The 21,375-nt window shown below is 35.8% G+C and overlaps 1 pseudogene; it reads right to left on the bottom strand.

Moving 5' to 3' along the window:
• Positions 1–3,945: 3,945 nt before the first annotated feature.
• On the bottom strand, positions 3,946–15,949 carry LOC127427592 (delta-type opioid receptor-like; annotated as a pseudogene).
• Between the last annotated feature and the right edge of the window lie 5,426 nt (positions 15,950–21,375).

Below are 21,375 nucleotides of genomic sequence, written 5' to 3'. Positions count from 1 at the left end.
TTCGTGCATATCGCCACCTACTGGGCATAGAGGAGAACAAATGTTAAATGTTAATCTGTTTCTCACTCACACCTATCATATCATTTCTGAAGACATGGATTTAACCACTGGAGTCTTATGGATTACGTTTATGATGCCTTAATGTGATTTTTGGAGCTTCGATGTTCTGGTCACCATTCACTTGCATTGTATGGACCTACAGAGCTGAAAAAATCTTCATTTGTGTTCAGCAGAAGAAAGAGAGTCAAACACATCTGGGATGGCATGAGGGTGAATAAATGATGAGAGAATTTTCATTTTTGGGTGAACTGTCTCTTTAACTTGAATTAAACCAGGAATATATAAGTCACATTAAAATGTTGGAATGCACATGTGTACACAATATGACTCTGTACAACAATAATGATTGTTTTATAGCTTTGCAATATAAGTCATCATAACAAAGTATGTAAATGCATGAATAAAGTACTATATGCATGTTTCTATAGAACATGCTAAAAATATGTAAAAGGGGGTACAATAGTTTAACAGTAGTACACAAAACTAAACTAATAAAATAACTGCTAATTAATCCTCTTTAGTAACGATGTTGAAGGCAACAGATCTCAAAGCTAGGGGGAGCTCTTCGCCAATTGATCATGCATTCAGGACCCCAATACACCAGGCTGCTCGTTTATATGATCAAATAGGTATAGTGTACTAATGAAGTATTTTTTAAATCATAGTTGCAGCAGGTATACTCCAGATTGATGGGGGTTGCTTTAATCACGCAAGGATGCAGGATACGCAAGGACTGTAAGGATAAACTAATCAGACAACAATAAGAGGGGAGTTGAAAGAGAGAGAGAGAGAGAAAAACATGTACTGATTAAGAAAAGAGCTCCTGTTCAACAAAGATATCAACTCACAAGTTATGACATATGTCAGATTGGGACAGTCTCTGCTGAAAAGTTTTAACTTTCTGTTTTTAAAGGATCTGCATTCAGGTGTGTTCACATGTTGACTGAGCAGATGTTAATTAGAGAACTAACAACTCCTGTGATAGTAGACTAATTTGAATTCACATTTACAGTAATTCACACTTTCATGTCCTCTTAACAATTTTAATAGCAGAGCACTCACTCACAGATATTTACGTACAGCACAGAGAAAGCAGGTTGCAAGTCTGAGAAGGCATACACACAAATACACAAAACAAAAGTCCATGGACAAACACAATCGTACTTATTCAGAAACACCTTTAAGCTCAAATGCACACTCTCGCATACCCCTCACAACAATCAGAATAGCCATAAATTCATTTGTAATCACATTGGTTCCAGTTCTCCATTACATAAGAATTGGTTGAGATTTAAGGCGTATAATACAGACAGGAAAGGATAAAAATAATAATGATATTCCACATATTTCAAGCAACTATTTACATGAAGGCTATAGGAAATTCAGCAGAAAACATACAGTACAAAACACTCTCTGTCCACCAGAGAAACAAATGCGTATATACATTTACATAACATATATTTTGTTTTTATGGTAGTGATATGAACATACAGTACAACATCTGTAAATCTCTTCAAATCAGCACAAGCAGGACATTTAATGTACAGTAACTGTGCATCATTTTAACTCAAGTGTTGTTTTTGATAGTTCCATAAAACCCATGCAGAAAGGCCATCACAATGCCAAGAGTATTAAGATATAAGCTCAAAGTATGCAATGAAGTAGAGAAAATTCATTAGTATTTAGGATTTGCACAATCCAACAGAGGAACACCCAGATTATGAGCAGTTTACTAGCAGTCATGCAATTGCTATGTTTCCGTGTATGAACCTACAGCCCTGGGGGGCACATTAGTGTCAGGCAAAATCTGTGTGTCGATTTGTGTAGTCTACGTGTTTTGTTAGAGAAACACGACATGATTCAGTCTTTTGCCTTTCCACCATTAGTCAATTAGACATAGACAGATGAACCAGAATTAACTGTAGTTAACTTGCTGGGTCAAGAGACATGAAAGTGGATAGCTGCACAAATGAGGAAGTACAGAATATTTCCACTAATTAGATTCAAATAAACACAGACCGCACTACTCTAATTTCCTGAGACATACATTATTTACAAGTTCACTTTACAAATGACCAGCTTCGTTCACTCTTTTTAAATCCTTTTCTTCAGCGAAAAGAGAAATGCTTCTTCAACACAGATCCTTGTACTGCCCAGAACTAATGTATGTGAATCACTCATCTGAGCAAGCATAGGTAAGCAGAAATGAATGGATGTAAAACCAGTAAATAACTTCTCTGTCCTGCTGTTATTAGTCATTGGTTGTCAGCCTGTCTCACTGCACCAAGTTTTAGGGTGAATACAGGTAAAGTAGGACACTTTCTGATAGTTTGTCATTGCAGTTGTTTTTAAAATATGATTCAAATCGCTACATCTATATATTAATAAAATGCATCAGAGAATCGGCCTCAGAAGAGCTTATCTGAGCATTAACGATGGTCCCCAATTAGTTTTATTACTGAAAGGTAATACCATACATGGGGTGCAAGTGAGCATGGGTGAGCGTTTGTGCTCTCTATGGGTGTATGCGCACTAACTCTGGGTGTACTGTATTGTAATTTGCTATTTTCCTGAGAAAATATTTTAACATTGCGCTAAAAGCAGGTCTGTTTTTAGTGCAAAGTCTAAACTCAGTTCTTACATTTGCAGTTTGGAGATTCCACCAGCAGGTGGTAATAAAGTCTATGTCCAAACTCTGAAAATATAGTGGAACACCAAATTATGTCCCTGACGATAACTGTTGTAGCCGTTTTATGAAACAACATTTTCAAACCAGGTCATGGTTTATTTTTCAATTATTATTATTATAATTTTTATATTTACAATTGTACTTACAGTATGATCTAATTTTTATTGGTATTTTTCCACCTGTTGTCGTAGAGTGACTTTTAAGTCACTGCAAAAGAGGCCGATGGAAGAAGTTGGAGAGGGTAAAATGTTTGGATTTGGTATGATGTTTTTGACCACATTGTTTTTTGATTATATTTTCCTTTAGTTTGAAATGCAGTTTTAATTTAACAATTCAACAAGGATGTAGTTAATGCACAAAATAATGTAAGTCCACATTTCTATTCTTCTAATTCAATGCATAGTCCATTTATACTATCAACTTCTTATGAATGTGCTGTATTTGTTTATATCGCTGGTGCTTTACAGGGAATGGACTACAGTATAAAATAGGAGGCAGACGGTGCAATAACCGGAGAAGAACCTCAGAATTAAATTGCACTTGACCCAGCCCATTAGTACTTTGCGTGCGATTTCACCCAAACCCATTTGCGCCTAGACTTAGCGCATGCTTGCACGAAAATACCAAAACGTCATGGCTATGCCCACTTACTTTGCGCTCATGACTTATGGCATAGCGCTATTGCTCTTAAAGAGCCCATATTATGCTCATTTACAGGTTTGTATTTTATTTTGTAATATGTATTTTAATTTTAATTATTATATACTAAATAATCTTTATTTGGGGGCCTTTCTGGTAAATACTGATACATGCGATTCATTCAATTAATTAATCTGCACATCATGTAAATAATTTGATTAATGTCAATTTAACCGATTGACAGCCCTAATCATTTTCTATTTTGGAAAGATGCAGCTGTGGTTTTAGGTTTTTAAAATTGCTTTTATGGGCCTTTTTTAATTTTTTTGCCTTTAATTTACACGAAAGTCGTGACAGGAGATGGGGAGCAGGATTCAAACTTGCATCCCCGTGAGCACTGTACGTGTTGCAAGCCCATTCACTACTCACTATGCCACAGCTCTGACAATCTTTTATTCTATATTTAAGCCTTTCCTTTTTTTCCTCAGCCCCAAAAAAGATGATAATGTGTCCCCCTCACTTTTTACATCGTCCCTGTGCCCTTGGATGCACCATGATCAAAGCGCAGAAGAAACCTGCGTCAATCCTAATGTGTTGGAGTCCTCCTTCCCGGTCTGCGTTATGGAAGACAGTTCCACGGCTAGTCATGCCGGCTTTGCTGCTCTGGGTGGAGTCTCTGCAGTCTGGGGAAGTTCCCTGGATGCCATGACCCTTCCTCCAATAACCCCCAAGCCACCTCCAGCTCGTCCTCTCACGGGTAAACAAAAGTCCCTGAAACATCTCTTGAAGTTCTCATCCAGGAATGCGTAAAGAACAGGGTTCAGGCTGCTGTTGGTGTAACCCAGCGCGACGCACAGGAAGTAGGCAGCCATGACGGATGTCGTCTCCGGAATAGCTACTAGGGCTTTGAGTAAGATGAATATGTGAATGGGTGTCCAGCAGATGATGAAGGCAGCTACGACCACGAGGACGAGACGAGTGATACGACGAAGGTTGCGGTCTTTCTCTCGAGAGCCTGAGAGTAAACGGACACTGCGTAGACGGAGCAGCATGAGCGAGTAGCAGACGCTGATGATGAGGACAGGCGCAACGAAAGCAAAAACGAAGACGCAAATCTTCATGAGGGTGTCCCAGTATTCATATGGATCAGGGAACTGGAGGGCGCATTCAGTGGTGCCTGAGAAAAGAAATTGAAGAAAATTAGGAATAAAAGAGTACAGAGTAGAAAAAAAAAAAAGCATCATCACATCAAACTTTGAATAGTGGTGTGACAAAGCCTTGTATGAATGTTTAAATAACACAGTCTGAAGACTAGTTTGAAGAGATTTGAAGTTTAAAGGCTATATAGGCCTTCAAACTGTCTACTCAATCTACATAAAGCATATAACCTTCAAATCTCTCTTCAAACTGTCTACTCTAGCTCTCTTGAATATGTAGACAGGTAGAAGAGAGATTTGAAGTTTGAAGGTGATATAGGCCTTATGTAGTTTTAATAGACAGTTTGAAGAAAGATTTGAAGTATTTAGGCATTATGTAGTTTGAAACATTACATGCTGCTAAATAGTTGCTAAGGTGTTCTGAGCAGTTTCTAGGCAGTTACTAAAGGCCAATTTATACTTCTGTGTCAAACCTATGGGCGTAGGCTATGAAGGCTAGCCACCCGTCCCATAAAATACAGGATCGTCCCATATTTAAAGATGAAATCATGTGCCCTTATCGAATCAATACGGGATGCGATTTGTCCTGTATTTAAGCTAGTCAGACGCGTGAAAACGGCGAAATCACTCCAGATCGTTAACTTAATATTGATAGAAGTTGGGGGGCTATCTGAAAAGTCCACACATTGTGCTAAAACATACTAATACTGTGGAGGGTGTGGTAAGGGACCATCTGAAAAGTCCACACATTGTGCTAAAATATGTTAATGCTGTGGAGGGTGTGGTAAGGGACCGTCTGAAAAGTCCACACATTATGCTAAAACATGTTAATACTGTGGAGGGTGTGGTAAGGAACCGTCTGAAAAGTCCACATATTGTGCTAAAACATGTTAATACTGTGGAGGGTGTGGTAAGGGACCATCTGAAAAGTCCACACATTGTGCTAAAACATGTTAATACTGTGGAGGGTGTGGTAAGGGACCATCTGAAAAGTCCACACATTGTGCTAAAACATGCTAATACTGTGGAGGGTGTGGTAAGGGACCGTCTGAAAAGTCCACACATTGTGCTAAAACATGTTAATACTGTGGAGGGTGTGGTAAGGGACCATCTGAAAAGTCCACACATTGTGCTAAAACATGCTACTACTGTGGATGGTTTGGTAAGGGACCGTCTGCAAAGTCCACACATTGTGCTAAAACATGCTAATACTGTGGAGGGTGTGGCAAGGGACCGTCTAAAAAGTCCACACATTATGCTAAAATGTGCTAATACTGTGGAGGGTGTGGTAAGGGACCATCTGAAAAGTCCACACATTGTGCTAAAACATGCTACTACTGTGGATGGTTTGGTAAGGGACTGTCTGAAAAGTCCACACATTGTGCAAAACATGTTAATACTGTGGAGGGTGTGGTAAGGGACCGTCTGAAAAGTCCACACATTGTGCTAAAACATGCTAATACTGTGGAGGGTGTGGTAAGGGACCGTCTAAAAAGTTCACACATTGTGCTAAAACGTGCTAATACTGTGGAGGGTGTGGTAAGGGACCGTCTAAAAAGTCCACACATTATGCTAAAATGTGCTAATACTGTGGAGGGTGTGGTAAGGGACTGTCTGAAAAGTCCACACATTATGCTAAAACTAGGGATGTCGCGATACCATTTTTTTGAGAACTAGTACGAGTATAGATACTTAATTTTGGTACTAGCCGAGTCTGATACCTGTGAGATATTGATTAAATATAATATAATTACTATTGATTTATTATTATTATTATTAGTAGTAGTAGTAGTAGTAGTACAGTGAATATTACAGTAGAGATATATTTCTGTCATACTGTTTTTCATATAAATTGAGCTTTGATTTTTCATTGAGCTTTTATTTTGAAGTGTTTCTGTGTTGTGACAATAGCTTTTCAGTCCGGAAAAGCCAGTCGCACTACGTGACTCAAAGTGATTATTAAACCACAAAAGGCTGCTATTTAATTAAATAAGTATGTGCTTTGTATATGCCTCGTGCTACAATGTGAATTTGTACTCTGTTTACTGTCATCTGCTACAAACAGAGCGTGTGATGCTCATGATGGTGTTTGCCCTGTAAAAGCCTTGGAGGAGCTTTAAAAGGTTTGAGCAGCCGGCGTCAGCACAACACTGTCTCAACACATTCACAGGTGCTCACATTTGAAGCGCGCGGCATATGTAAACTATATATTTATCTCATTAAATTGCAGCTTTTGCGGTTAAATAATCGCACTAGGACGTAAAGTGATTTTAATTTGTGGGCTGAATGTTTACATAATGACATTAGTACGTCAGATGGTATCGTTTTTTGGTATCGGATCATTTTTACGAGCACGATACCAGTATCGGTATCAGGACATTCCTATCTAAAACTGTGGATTTTTTTTTATTGAAAAACAGAAGGTTCGATATACAGTAAATGTTCAATAAGATGTACAAAATTACACAGATCAAACAAACTGAAAACAATCACTGATAAAGACAAGAAGTACAGGTAAAGGAAAAATAACACATAAATAAAATAAAGTTAAAGGTGCTGTAAGCGATTTTGGCCGTTCTAGAATTTCCACAAGCTGAGCCGTTGGATTAGCCATGCCCCCTCTGTCCAAAACCCCGCCCTCCAACGATACCAAACTAGCTTTATTGAGACCGACACGAGCAGAAACGGTTGTCCAAAACAACAGCAGCAAAATAGCGCCCTAAACTGACAACAAATCGCATTTAAGCCTCAATAATTCGCTGCAACTACAATACTACGAGATACTATGAATACGCGAACAATTATTTACAGACTGAAAGCGTCAGAGACCGCGGCCCGCGGACACATTTTTGTTGGCTGTTTACAGAGTCTAGTGCTGTCACAGAGAATGGTGAGATATCTCAGGACACTTATTTCATTAATATCTTTCAGGGAGTAGGAACAGTTTTTGCATACCTTTCCATGAAAAAAATCGCTTACAGCACCTTTAATAAAAAAAAAAAAAATAAAATAAAATATATATATATATATATATATATATATATATATATATATATATATATATATATATATATATACATATAAACCAATACAAATGTATAGATGAAGATCAAAAAAAAAAATCTAAGAGATGAAAATAAATATATTTTTATAAGTCATGGGTCAGAAAAGTTCTCATTTAAGAAAGGATATATATATATATATATATATATATATATATATATATATATATATATATATATATTATTATTATTATTATTATTATTATTATTAATAACTCTCAAAGCATTTATTGCTAAAACTGTGGAGGATGTGGTAAGCGACCATCTGACACAGGGACTATTCTCAAAGAATGACGCAAACACAACAATTAATGCAAACCACCACGTTGGCCACTATGCGGAGCCGATGTCCTAGGTTTGACACAGAAGCATACTGTAAATCGCCCTTAAGGTTTTTTAAGTGGTTGCTAGAAAGTTGCTTAGGTGTCCTGACTGTTGGTATATGGCTACTAAGGTTTTCTAAGAAGTTGCTAGGGCATTGCAAGGTGGTTTTCAAGGGTTCTCTGGGTGGGTGTTATGCAGTTGCTAATGTGTTCTAAGTGGTTGCTAGGATATTGCTTAGATGTTTTGAGTGGTTGCTAGAATGTTATTAAATAGTTGCTACAGTTTTCTGAGTGATTACGTGATGATTGTTAGGCCATTGTTGAGTGGTGGCTAAGGCGTTCTGAGTGATGTCTAAGCGGTTGTTTAAGAGAGACATGCAGAGTTTCAGTTCCTATAGAAGCTTTTAATGGAAGTCTATTGAATTTTTGATTGTCAGCTACAGGAAAACGGCTAGTCTAATCAGTTAGATAAGACATAGCAACCAGAGTCAGAACAGCCTGAAGGTCTTTGCCAAGTTTGGTGGATGTATCTAAAAAGCCCAAGTTTGTCAAGACAGCATAATAAGGATATGACTCTGCAAGCCTGGATGGACAATCGGTACATAAATAAAAGATTTTACATAGATCATAATGTAAGATCTGTAAGCAAAGTTACTGGCATCATTTGTACTCATACCATTATTAGTCTGCGTCCCTCCCAGTACCATGGCTGGAATTCCTGCTGCTGATGATAGTACCCATATTCCCACATTGATGCCCTTGGCATTGAGCGGAGTGCGGAAATCCAGGGCTTTAACAGGATGGCACACTGCCACATATCGATCCACACTCATCATAGTGAGAGTGAAGATACTAGTAAACATGTTGTAGTAGTCAATGGAGATGAAGACTTTGCACACGACTTCACCGAACGGCCACGAGTTCAGCAGGTAGTCGGCGCTCTGGAAAGGCATCGTGGTGGTGACCAAAGCATCGGCTAATGCCAGGTTGAATATGTAGATGTTGGTGGCTGTTTTCATCTTGGTGTACCTGTGGTAAAATGTGAAATTTAGGGTTTTATAATGACACCTGGGGGCGTAGTTGCAGCATTGTGCAAAATCGAAAATTCTCAGTCACAGCATTGTAGAAATGCGCTTTTCGCAGTCAACCGTGATTAATTTATTCTGTGAGTACAAGCAAGCAATAAAGTTCGGGATTATCGTGATAAAGCGGGTAATATTCGGCTGGTCACCACATGTCAGACCTTATAAGACGCCCCACTTCATGTAAAATAAAGTGCTGCAAGTGATGTTTTTCTTATGGAGTAGCACACAGAAATGGGACAGTTATTACATGTGTGTACAATGATGCAGGACGTTGGGGAATTGTTTTCTTACCTTGTGTGTGTATTAGGAGTGATCAAAAAGCTATTAGGGATTGCAGGCTTCAGCATAAGAAGATTTATTAATACTGGATTACATTATTTTTGCTTTGTGGAATTTCATTCTCTCATTCTAAATCAGTTTCATGAAAGAACAGGTTGCTTTGCACAGTTTGCACATCAACATTACTAAAAAAAGTTAGAGAAAACCTCATCTGTCTCCTGATTTTATCAGTTTGCCTAATTTCAGAAGCTAAGAAAAAACCCATCACTTTTTAATGTACTTTTAAAGGAATATTCTGGGTTCAGTACAAGATAAGCTCAATCAACAGCATTTGTGGCATAATGTCAATTACCACAAATTATATTTTGGACTCGTCCCAAAACTCGAGGTTGTAGTGAAGCACTTACAATGGAAGTAAATGGGGACAATTTTTGGAGGCTTTAAAGGGATAGTTCACCCAAAATTGAAAATTCTCTCATCACTTACTCACCCTCGTGCCATCCTAGATGTGTATGACTTTATTTCTTCAGCAGAACACAAACAAAGATTTTGAGAAGAATATGTCAGCTCTGTAGGTCCATACAATGCAAGTGAATGGTGACCAGACTTCTGTAGCTCCAAAAATCACATAAATGAAACAGAGAACGTAATCCATACAATTCCAGTGTTTAAATCCATGTCTTCAGAAGCAATATAATAGGTTTTTTCCTGTCAATCTCCACTTTAACTTTCACTTTCAGCTATGAAAGTTCAACTAAACAGGCACCACATGTGACTTTCAGATGTAAAAGTGAAAGTGGAGATTTAAAGTTAAAAAGGACTTACATTTTGATCTGTTTCTCACCCACAGCTACTATATCGCTTCTGTAGACATGGATTAAACCACTGGAGTTGTATGGATTACTTTCCATAATTATTGGAGCTACTAAGTACTGGTCACCATTCACTTGCATTGTATGGATCTACAGAGCTGAGATATGTGTCTAAAAATCTTCATTTGAATTCAGCAGATGACAGAAAGTCATACACATCTGGGATGGCATGAGGGTGAGTAAATGATGAGAGAATTTTCATTTTGGGGTGAACTATCCCTTTAAAGGCAGAAATGTGAAGCTTATAATTTCATAAAAGCACTTACATTCATTCCTCTGTTAAAGCTCATGTATTATTCCATACATAGTCATTTTTAAGGTTGTTTTAGGTTTTACGGTGTTATGTTGCCATGGCAACGAAGTTGTAAAATTAAATGGAGAGCAAATTGAGGCTTTTACTGAAGTCTCCGGCTTCTTCTGAGAAAAAGACCCTATTAATCTCGCATGTGTCTCGTCTATAGTTTCAGAACAGATCTCAACATTGTCTGTTGTCAGATTTGCCAAGATACCAAAGTCTGCAATTAAAAGTCTGCAATTTAAATATGAACACATGAAACGTTTATCATCAGATTTTTCCAAGATCAAATTATCTAGGCTATAATGTCCAGTCTGAGCTCTATGCTTAAACTGTCTATCAAGAGTTTTTGGTTTTCTCTTAAGGAATGCAAGAAGAATCATCTGAGACTAAGTTGACACACAGTGAACTCTGTTAGGTCTCATTATGAAAGAGTGAGCAATAATATTTGGAAACACTTTCTATGAAGCCCACATTTATAATGCACTATACTGTAAAGTCATTATAATGCATTAGTAATGTCTAATAATACATCTTATAATATGTCAAATAATTGTAACCACAATTATAATACTGACCTATTAATTGTTATACCTTAGAGTATAATGCATTATAACACCAATAACATCCAAATTTTATCTGCAAAAGTTATAATGTATTAGATGCTGTATATTTGTAATATATATGATAGGCATGCTTTAAGTAAAGTGACAAAAGCAATGTCTTATAAACATCCATAAGATATTTTTTAATTGGTTATAAGACATTACAACTCATGCTGGAAATTGTATACATTACACTTGCACAAAATACAAAATAACGTAATGTAAATTTTGAGATATTACGAAAAATACTTGTAAAGCTACAAGGTTAAAATATATCAGAAACTCTAAATATGTAATGTTGATCACACATGTAGCCAATCTTCCAGGGTGTAAACACACCTAAGAATAAAAAAAAAAAAAAATCAAACTATATTCTTTTCTATACTGAACTCTATTTAATCAAATTTAATATTTGTGAATCTCATTTGGAGTCTTATTTTATAAATAACTTCCACTGTATAAGTTTGACTTGTAATGTATTGTGTGTTACAAGTTTATGCTATGGCTGGTTATGAGAAGATTTTGCTTTTGTAACTTTACTTAAAGCAGGCAAAGACAACTTATAATATAATCACGTCATAAAGCCTTTTGACTGTTTATACTGTACGGCACTTATACGATTAACTTTCTTAACTTCTGCTGTGTTAAAACTGGATGTGGCTTGTGTTATAATGCATTATACTCTTAAGTATAACTATGAATGGGCCTGGGTAGCTCAGCGAGTATTGACACTGACTATCACCCCTGGAGTCACGAGTTCAAATCCAGGGTGTGCTGAGTGACTCCAGCCAGGTCTCCTAAGCAACCAAATTGGCCCGGTTGCTAGGGAGTGTAGAGTCACATGGGGTAACCTCCTCGTGGTTGCGATTAGTGGTTCTCGCTCTCAATGGGGCGCGTGGTAAGTTGTGCGTGGATCGCGGAGAGTAGCATGAGCCTCCACATGCTGTGAGTCTCTGCGGTGTCATGCACGACAAGTCACGTGATAATATGCGTGGACTGACGGTCTCAGAAGCGGAGGCAACTGAGACTTGTCCTCCACCACCCGGATTGAGGTGAGTATCTACGCCACCACGAGGACCTACTAAGTAGTGGGAACTGAGCATTCCAAATTGGGAGAAAAGGGGATGAGGAAAAAAAAAAGTATAACAATGAATAGGGGAAGTCTTATAATGTACCATAACTGTTGTTATGATTATTTATGAGAAGACAACTTATTATAAAGTGCATTATGAGACATTATGAATGCAGTATTATGCATGTATAATGCCTCTACAATGCATTATAAATATATGCTTCATAGAAAGTGTTACTAAAAAATTTTCTTTGGGCACACGCACCCCATTCTGGTATTTCCCATCCATCTCTCTTATCGCCGCAGCTCCCATCCACTCCTCACACGCACACTTGCAGAGTTTTGATTTATCCGACGCTAGTGACATAAATAGAGTTCTAGCTGCAGGGAACTACAGCAGTGCTATTAAACATCACTGAGTCAGCATTCAGAGACTTACAGGCTAGAGAATCACGGCATGAAATCGTAATTAACTCCACACAAATGTGTAAGACTGCATGTTGGCTGATGTACAGCAGGCTAACACTACATGTATACAAACATACATCTCACAAATCCTTTAAGCAGCACTAGCTTATGACCACTCACGTTAAAGCTAAGCCTTTTATTCATATTTTTCAAGACAAGACAAATCTGTAATCTTTAAGTCACTGAAATTAATAATAAAAAAGGGGGAAATTCATCCTGACTTTCATCTGTGTAATGAAAAGGGAAATCTTTTGGGAGAAAAAATGAGATGTCAAAGAATCTGTCATCATAATACTGGTCTACATATAGGTAGCTTAAAACAGACACTTAAAACAGGGAAGGATTGAAAGAGAGGAAATGTAAATGTGGCAGGTTAAAGCTCTTGTCTTCACTGGGTGGATATCTGGTAGCATATTAAAAAAATAAAAAACCCAGCAATAAATAAATAATTATAAAGAAATAACTTGGGATTTTTTTTATTTTTTTTTATGGTATACTATGTGATGACTTGTATTTCAGGTAACTGTTTAAGGCTGTTTCTTCAACTTTGGACAATTTTGTATTATAAAAATGAATAATTTTGTTGATTATTGTTGATTTTTATTCAAACTAATTTTTCAAAATGTTTCTTTTTGCTTGATGATGGTCACATTCAAACTTTTCGAAAATTTTACTCTGCCTTCGTTTATTTTTTGCAACTTTTCAGTAGCCCCAAAAAAAAAAAAAGTCAATATTTATTGTGTAAAATTGATTTATAATCATTTTGGTAGCACTTTACAATAAGGTTGCATTTGTTAACATCAGTTAATGCAAAAGTTGCTTATAACAGTAAACAATAATTTTAAAGCATTTATTAATCTTCGTTAATGTTCATTTCTACATATTATAATACATTTGTACATTAAAGGTTGTATATGTTAACATTATCTAATGCATTGTGAACTAATATGAACAAATAATGAACAATAGTATATTGATCAGTTAACATACATTACCCAAGATTGATGCATCCTGTTAAAAATCATTTTTCATTGTTAGTTCATGATACCTAATGAATTACGTAACTAATGTAAACAAATATAACCTTATTGTAAAGTGTTTTTTCACAATGTATAACAGAATTTAGTGTGCTTGTTAACCAAGCAGACAACAGTGTCAGTGACGAGCATGCTTGAGATCAAATATTTTGTGTGTTATTTTCCAATCAAGTTGTAACTTTGTCCAAATCGGCAAAAAGTACGAAATATTATTTCATTGTGAGTATTAAGAACAAAATGCTATAGCTATCCAATGAGCTTTACAGAGTGACAATTCTGTAATTGTCTTATGATTTTTATTCCATTAATGTTTAAAATGTTATTAAACAATATCAATATGAGATGTGGGGAAATATTACATAAAATATTACATAAGTGATGCATGTATGTTGGGCACTGTTAGTAGACAAATTCACTAACCTAGTGAGAGTGTGAGTTAATGTTTTAAAGGGTTAGTTCACCCACAAATGAAAATTCTCTCATCATTTACTCACTCTCGTGACATCTCAGGTGTGTATGACTTTCTTTCTTCTGCAGAACACAAATTAAGATTTTTAGAAGAATATTTCAGCTCTGTAGGTTCATATAAAACAAGTGAATGGTGGCCAGAACTTTGAAGTTCCAAAAAGCACATAAAGGCAGCATAAAGGTAATCCTAATGACTCGAGTGGTTTATTCCATGTCTCCAGAAGTGATATGATAGGTGTGGGTGAGAAACAGATCAATATTCAGTATTTTATTATAAATATTTACTTCCACATTCTTCTTCTTTTGTTTTTAGTGATTCACATTCTTCGTGCATATTGCCACCTACTGGGCAGATAGGAGAATTTATAGTAAACAAGGACTTAATTATTGATCTGTTTCTCACCCAGACCTATCATATCACTTCTGAAGACATGGATTAAACCACTGGAGTTTGATGGATTACTTCAATATGTGACTTTTGGAGCTTCAACGTTCTGGTCACCTTTAATTTGCATTGTATGGACCTACAGAGTTGAGATATGTTTCTAAAAATCTTCATTTGTGTTCAGCAGAATAAACAAAGTCATACACATCTGGGATGGTATGAGGGTAAATAATGAGAGAATTTTCATTTTTGGGTGAACTATCCCTTTAAGGGAGTTTCCTTTCTAAAAGTCCTAAAGTGCCCATAAGTTGAAGAAAATCACTTATTAGGGATGCTGCTTGTCAGGAAAACAGAATTGAAAACTGTACCTGATAATGACGTACATAACGAGGCAGTTTCCTACGAGCCCTACCACGAACACCATCGAGTAAACTGCCGTGATGACCGGAATCAACGGTGACATGCCCTCATGCGTCAAACCACCACTGAGCGTCGCGTTATTACGCGCGTCAGTGTCACCCGCCAGAGACGCGTTGAGTCCGCAGTCATCTAGTATGGACTGGCACTTTTCCTCTTTAAATATTTCCACCACATTTGAGTCCATGTTTGAGTGTGGTGAGAGCCTGAAGGCAGGAGAGAAATTAAAAGGCGTGAGAAAGAAGTCAAGTCTGAATACTTAAATAAATAGCCTATATTATAAAATAAAATAAAATAAAATAAATAGGCTTTCAGTAAAAAGAAAACTAAAACACACACACACACACACTCACACACACACACTCTCTCTCTCTCTCTCTCTCTCTCTCTCTGGGAAATATTGTATGGACGTTAACAAAACATAAAAAGAATGTTCTTATAACTAAAAGTCAGAAAGAAAGAAAAAATACATTGGAGAGAAAAAAAAAGGAATTCAGTTTATTTAGTGGGATCTTATTTGGTTATCAGAGGATTATTCTTTATTAAAATCGGTTTCAAATTCAGTTTAAATTCCATTAGAATTCTTTCCTTCCTTTCAAGATTCCGACAATTCTTCAACATGGTTCAATTTCTTACTAAAATGTATCATTTTTTTAAAAACATATTGCTCTGTCTTCCACAAAAACATTCAATGTTAAAATATAACAAATATCATTTGAAATATAATTTTCAAACTTAATAAGTATCACGGGGGGTGTTAACACAGGACGCGTTCTTGTGTTCACAAACAGCTGGACGGAGCGCAACAGAATAGACGCGAGACGCGTTTTCATAAGATGAACTGTTTTACAGTATGCTGAATTAACAATAAGACGCGACGCAACAGACAAAGACGTCCGTATGACGCATGTGTACATAGACAATTAAAAACAGCGCAGACTGAACGTAAGAACGCATCCTGTGTGAACGGCCCTTTAGATCTTAAACAAGTGCACTTACTTGACAACAGAACGGCAGTAATGTTGCGCTCGAGGCTCCTCACGCGCGGCGGACTGACACCCGGTAAACTTCTGCTGTTAGTGGACGACCCTTCGACGCGACAGTCTCAAGATTTCCCTCTCTCTCCACCCTCCCTCTCTTCATTCTTTTCCAATATGACATCAGTAACCACAACTATCACCGCAGAAAAGCGCTCCAGCTCTCTCCACGCTTTCAGCCGAGTTGAGTCATTATACACTAGACATCAAGTGCGTAATCAACCACAAATAAACAATGAGAAAAAAAGTAATCTAAGTAGTATATCTTTACACATAAAAGCATCCTCACAATAGATGAGTGTTCATGACGTTATGTAACTCATCTGAGTGCTGCTGTATGGGAATGGACATTTTAAATACATAGCAGAGGGTAAAGTTGTCAGAATGAATAGAATAGAATAGAATAGAATAGCCAAAATAGAACAGAACAGAATAAGAATAGAATGACCAAATACAGAATAGAATGGCTGAAATAGAATGGCAAAAATAGAACAAAACAGAATTAGAATACAAAATCCAAAATAGAATAGAATGACATGACTGAAAAAGAATGACCAAAATAGAACAGAACAGAAACAGAATAGAATAACCAAAAAAGAATAGAACGACATGACTGAATTAGAATGACCAAAATAGAACTACAATGATAAAAATAGAACAGAATAGAATTAGAATACAAGGACCAAAATACATTATTATACAATGGCATGATTGGGGGGGGGGGGGGGACATAGAACAGAATAGAGGGATCAAAAGAGTACAGAATAGAATTATGCCATTATGTCATGAATGAAATAGAATAGAACATAATAGAACAGAATGACCAAAACATAATAGAAAATAATTAGAACAGAATGACCAAAAATGGAACAGAATGACACAACTGAAATAGAACAGAATAGAATAAAATAGAATGACCAAACTTTAACAGAAAAGAATGAGACAAGAATGACCAAAATAGAACAGAAGACATGACTAAAATAGAGTATAATAGAACAGAATAGAATAGAATGACCAAAATAGAAAAGATTATAATTAGAATAGAAGGACCAAGTTTGAATATAAAGGCATGACTGAAATAGAATAGAATAGAAAAGTTTAGAATATAATAAAATAGATTGAGCAAAACAGAAAAGACAAGAATGACCAAAATAGAATAAAGTGACATGAATGAAACAGAATAGAGTTTGAGCAGAAGGTCCAAAATATAATAAAATAGAATGACCAACATAGAACAGAAAATATTTTGTATAGGACCAAAACAGAATAGAATGACATGACTGAAATAGAATAGAATAAAACAGAATGCAATGTCTATAGAAGGACCAAAATAGAATAGAATGGCATGTCTGAAATAGAACTGAATAGAAAAAACAGAATAGAATAAAATAGAATGACCAAAATAGACCAGAAAATAATTAGAATGGAATGACCAAAATAGAATAGAATGACACGACTGAAAAATAATAGAATAAAATAGAATGCAATGTCTATCGAAGGACCAAAATAGAATAGAATGGCATGTCTGAAATAGAACTCAATAGAAAAAAAACAAAATAGAATAACATAGACCAAAATAGAACAGAAAAGAATTAGAAAAGGATGACCAAAATAGAATAGAATGACACAACTGAAATAGAATAGATTAAAACAGAATAAAATTTGAATAGAAAGATCAAAATAAAACAGAAAAAAATTAGAATAGAATGAGCAAAATAGAATAGAATGACACGACTGAAAAAGAATAGAATAAAATAGAATGCAATGTCTATCAAAGGACCAAAATAGAATAGAATGGCATGTCTGAAATAGAACTGAATAGAAAAAAACAGAATAGAATAAAATAGAATGACCAAAATAGACCAGAAAAGAATTAGAATAGAATGACCAAAAAAGAATAGACTGACACGACTGAAAAAGAATAGAATAAAACAGAATAGAAAAAGAGATTGACCAAAATAGACCAGAAAAGAATTAGAATAGAATAAAACAGAATAAAATTTGAATAGAAAGATCAAAATAGAACAGAAAAAAATTAGAATAGAATGAGCAAAAAAGAATCGAATGACACAACTGAAAAAGAATAGAATAAAACAGAATGCAATGTCTATAGAAGGACCAAAATAGAATGGAATGGCATGTCTGAAATAGAACTGAATAGAAAAAAACAAAATAGAATAAAATAGAAGAACAAAATAGACCAGAAAAGAATTAGAATAGAATGAGAAAATAGAATAGAATGACACGACTGAAATAGAATAGAATAAAACAGAATACAATTTGAATAGATAGATCCAAATAGAATAGAATAACATAGAAAGACCAAAATAGAACAGAAAAAAATTAGAATAGAATGAGCAAAATAGAATAGAATGACACATCTGAAAAAGAATAGAATAAAACAGAATGCAATGTCTATAAAAGGACCAAAATAGAATAGAATGGCATGTCTGAAATAGAATAATGATTTACTTGTAGTAGACACTTAATCGTTTCACATTTCAAATTTTATTCATGCATATTTAGTGAGATGTGACCAATGGCACCGCCAAGATTAACATGCGAAAATTCCAGAACATTACAAAGACACATAGTCACAAATACAAAAAGAGAAAGTGAGTGAAAGAGGGACAGAGAGACCATGTAACATCAATTATTCAGAGAACAAATCCTCTGCCATGTTTCATGTTCAGTTACTGATGCACAAACTGCTTTTTGGGTCATGCCAACCTACTGATAGTGTGTGTGAGAGAATGTATGTCTATACAAGTCTCTTTAGGCACCTTTGCACAGCTGAGTTAAAGGGATAGTTCACCAAAAATGAAAATTCTGTCATTTACTCAGCCTCATTTCTAAGATATGGCTAGCTGGTCTTGTTGTTCTCTAACATTTATCATTTCACTTGATTCCTGTAATGTAGTCCTGAAACACTAAGACATGTAAAGTTTGTCTGTCATCTCATGCAACAAGACACTGAATTAGCTCTGATGTTCAAAATAAAACACACAGATATGAGAGCAATATTAAAAAGACCCCTTTCCCTTGTTTTCTATCTTTGTGTGTGTGTGTGTGTGTGTGTGTGTGTGTGTGAGAGAGAGAGAGAGAGAGAGAGAGAGAGAGAGAGCTGCATTGGCTCAGTAGTAGAGTAAAACACTCACCAGGAGGGTAATGAGTTTAAATGAGGTTGATTATTATTGTGGTCATGTTCAAATGATTTCCTTCAGTCACTCACACAGGAAACATATTACTTCTGACTCGCTGTCGTATCAGCATCTCTGATATTTGTATTTAGTCGTGGTGTCTTTAGTTTAACCCTTATTCGAGTGTTAAAAATAACCATGCTGTTTTCTCGCTCTATAACATATCGTGAGACATTAATGGCTAGTTGACAAGTGGACATGTCCTGCGATGTGACGTGCTATACTCCAAGACTATATTAAACAGCATTTTGCTAATACTTTTATAATTATTATGCATGCAGCAACCGATTGTATTTTCATTATTAAATATAAAGAAATACATTATTTTATTTATTTATTCTTTGATCTTCAGTTCCCTGCCTTCTGCAGCACTTCCCGTAGGTGTGATTGGTTTGTGGGTCTCACGATCAGACTTCTCAGGTTGTTTTATTCTTTGAAGTCAGTAGAGCATGGAATAGCCTTCATCTCCGCAAAAACAGACTGATGACTTTTCTTAGGAAAAGTGTATCTTTCTAGCCATTTTTAAAGCCAAAATTTGACTTTAATTGTGTAAAGTGACTTGAAAGAAATGCAAGTGCACTCAATACTTCTATACAGCGACTGAAAAAACACACTGAACTGCGATGCCCAAACTTCAGGAAATTTCACAAGCGTTTTCAACTCTTCTAATGGTAAGACACGTTTCTTGAGTACCAAATTAGCATATTAGAATGATTTCTTAAGGATTACGTGACACTTTGTCTTCTTAGTAGATTGGAGTAATGACTGCTAAAAATTGAGCTTTGCCATCACAGGTCAAGATTTAATTTTAAAATAAGCATGTCAAACAGTTATTTCAAACTGCAATAATAAATTGCAAAATGACTTACGTTACTGTCTGTATTTATTGTCTCCATAACTTAAGGCATTCTTAAAGCATCAATTTAAAAAATAAAATAAAATATCTCAGTGACAACTAAAGGTAATGTACATGTACATGTATATACAGGTTATAGGTACACAAACTAATATTGCAAACTTTAATTTAAGACTGTGACTTTAGGACTAATTATATTGTTAATAACATTGTAGAAAGACTGTAAAACAGAGGACACTGCTTTTCCTTTACGCATCATTTTCATTATCCTTGTGAACATTGCAAACAACAATTATTTAAGCTTTGTCAACTAATTCTGCCTAAAAACTTAAAAGAATTAAAAGAAATCTTTGGCAGAGAAGCAAAGGGGGACAGTTAATGTACTACACAATAAAGATGCTAGTGCATAGAAAACATATGAGTTTCATGCAATAATAACTCGTCATTATCAAGTGTAGTGTTATTTTGTCTAGTAAGTACAAATGCAAGTTATTAAACCTGTTTTAAAAAGACAGTTCACCCAAAAATGAAAATTCTCTCATCATTTACTCACCCTCATGCCATCCCAGATGTGTACAGTTGTGCAGAAGTTTCTTTCTTCTGCTGAACACAAAGATATTTGAAGAATATTTCAGCTCTGTAGGCCAATACAATGCAAATGAATGGGTATCAGAACTTTGAAGCTCCAAAAGGCACATAAAGGCAGCATAAAAGTAATCCATCTGACTCCAGTGGTTTAATCCATGTCTTCAGATGTGATATGATAGGTGTGGGATATTTAAATCCTTTTGTACTATTAATTTCCACTTTCACTTCCACATTCTTCTTCTTTTGGTTTTTGGTGATTCGCCTTCTTTGTGCATGTCGCCACCTACTGGCCGGGCTGGTTAATGGTGGAGATTTAACGTAATAAAGGACTGAAATATTGATCTGTTTCTCACCCACACCTATCATATTGCTTCTGAATACATGGATTAATCCACTGGAGTCTTATGGATTACTTTTATGCTGCCTTTATGTGCTTTATGAAGCTTAAAAGTTTTGGACCCTGTTGACATGCATTGTATGGAGCTACAGAAATATTCTTCTAAAAATCTTCATTTGTGTTCTGCAGAAAAAAGAAATTTCAGAAAATCAGTATTTATTGGCATGTGTGTGTATGCACACACTATCTGCTCTGCATTTGTTGCTCCTGGTCTCATATACTTTATGTTAAGCATCTATTGATATTTTTTACTCTCCTTAAGGCAGAAAATGTAAAATTATTAATGATTCAGAAGTTTTGTTTCGATGGAGAGGTGTGGATTGCCCGTGGCTAATGCTGGTTTGCGTTGAGGGAAATTGTTGACTGTTGAATAATGCAACAATC

Source organism: Myxocyprinus asiaticus, chromosome 1 (genome assembly GCF_019703515.2).
Source record: "Myxocyprinus asiaticus isolate MX2 ecotype Aquarium Trade chromosome 1, UBuf_Myxa_2, whole genome shotgun sequence".
NCBI lineage: Eukaryota > Metazoa > Chordata > Actinopteri > Cypriniformes > Catostomidae > Myxocyprinus > Myxocyprinus asiaticus.
This window is presented reverse-complemented; position numbering and strand designations above follow the sequence as displayed.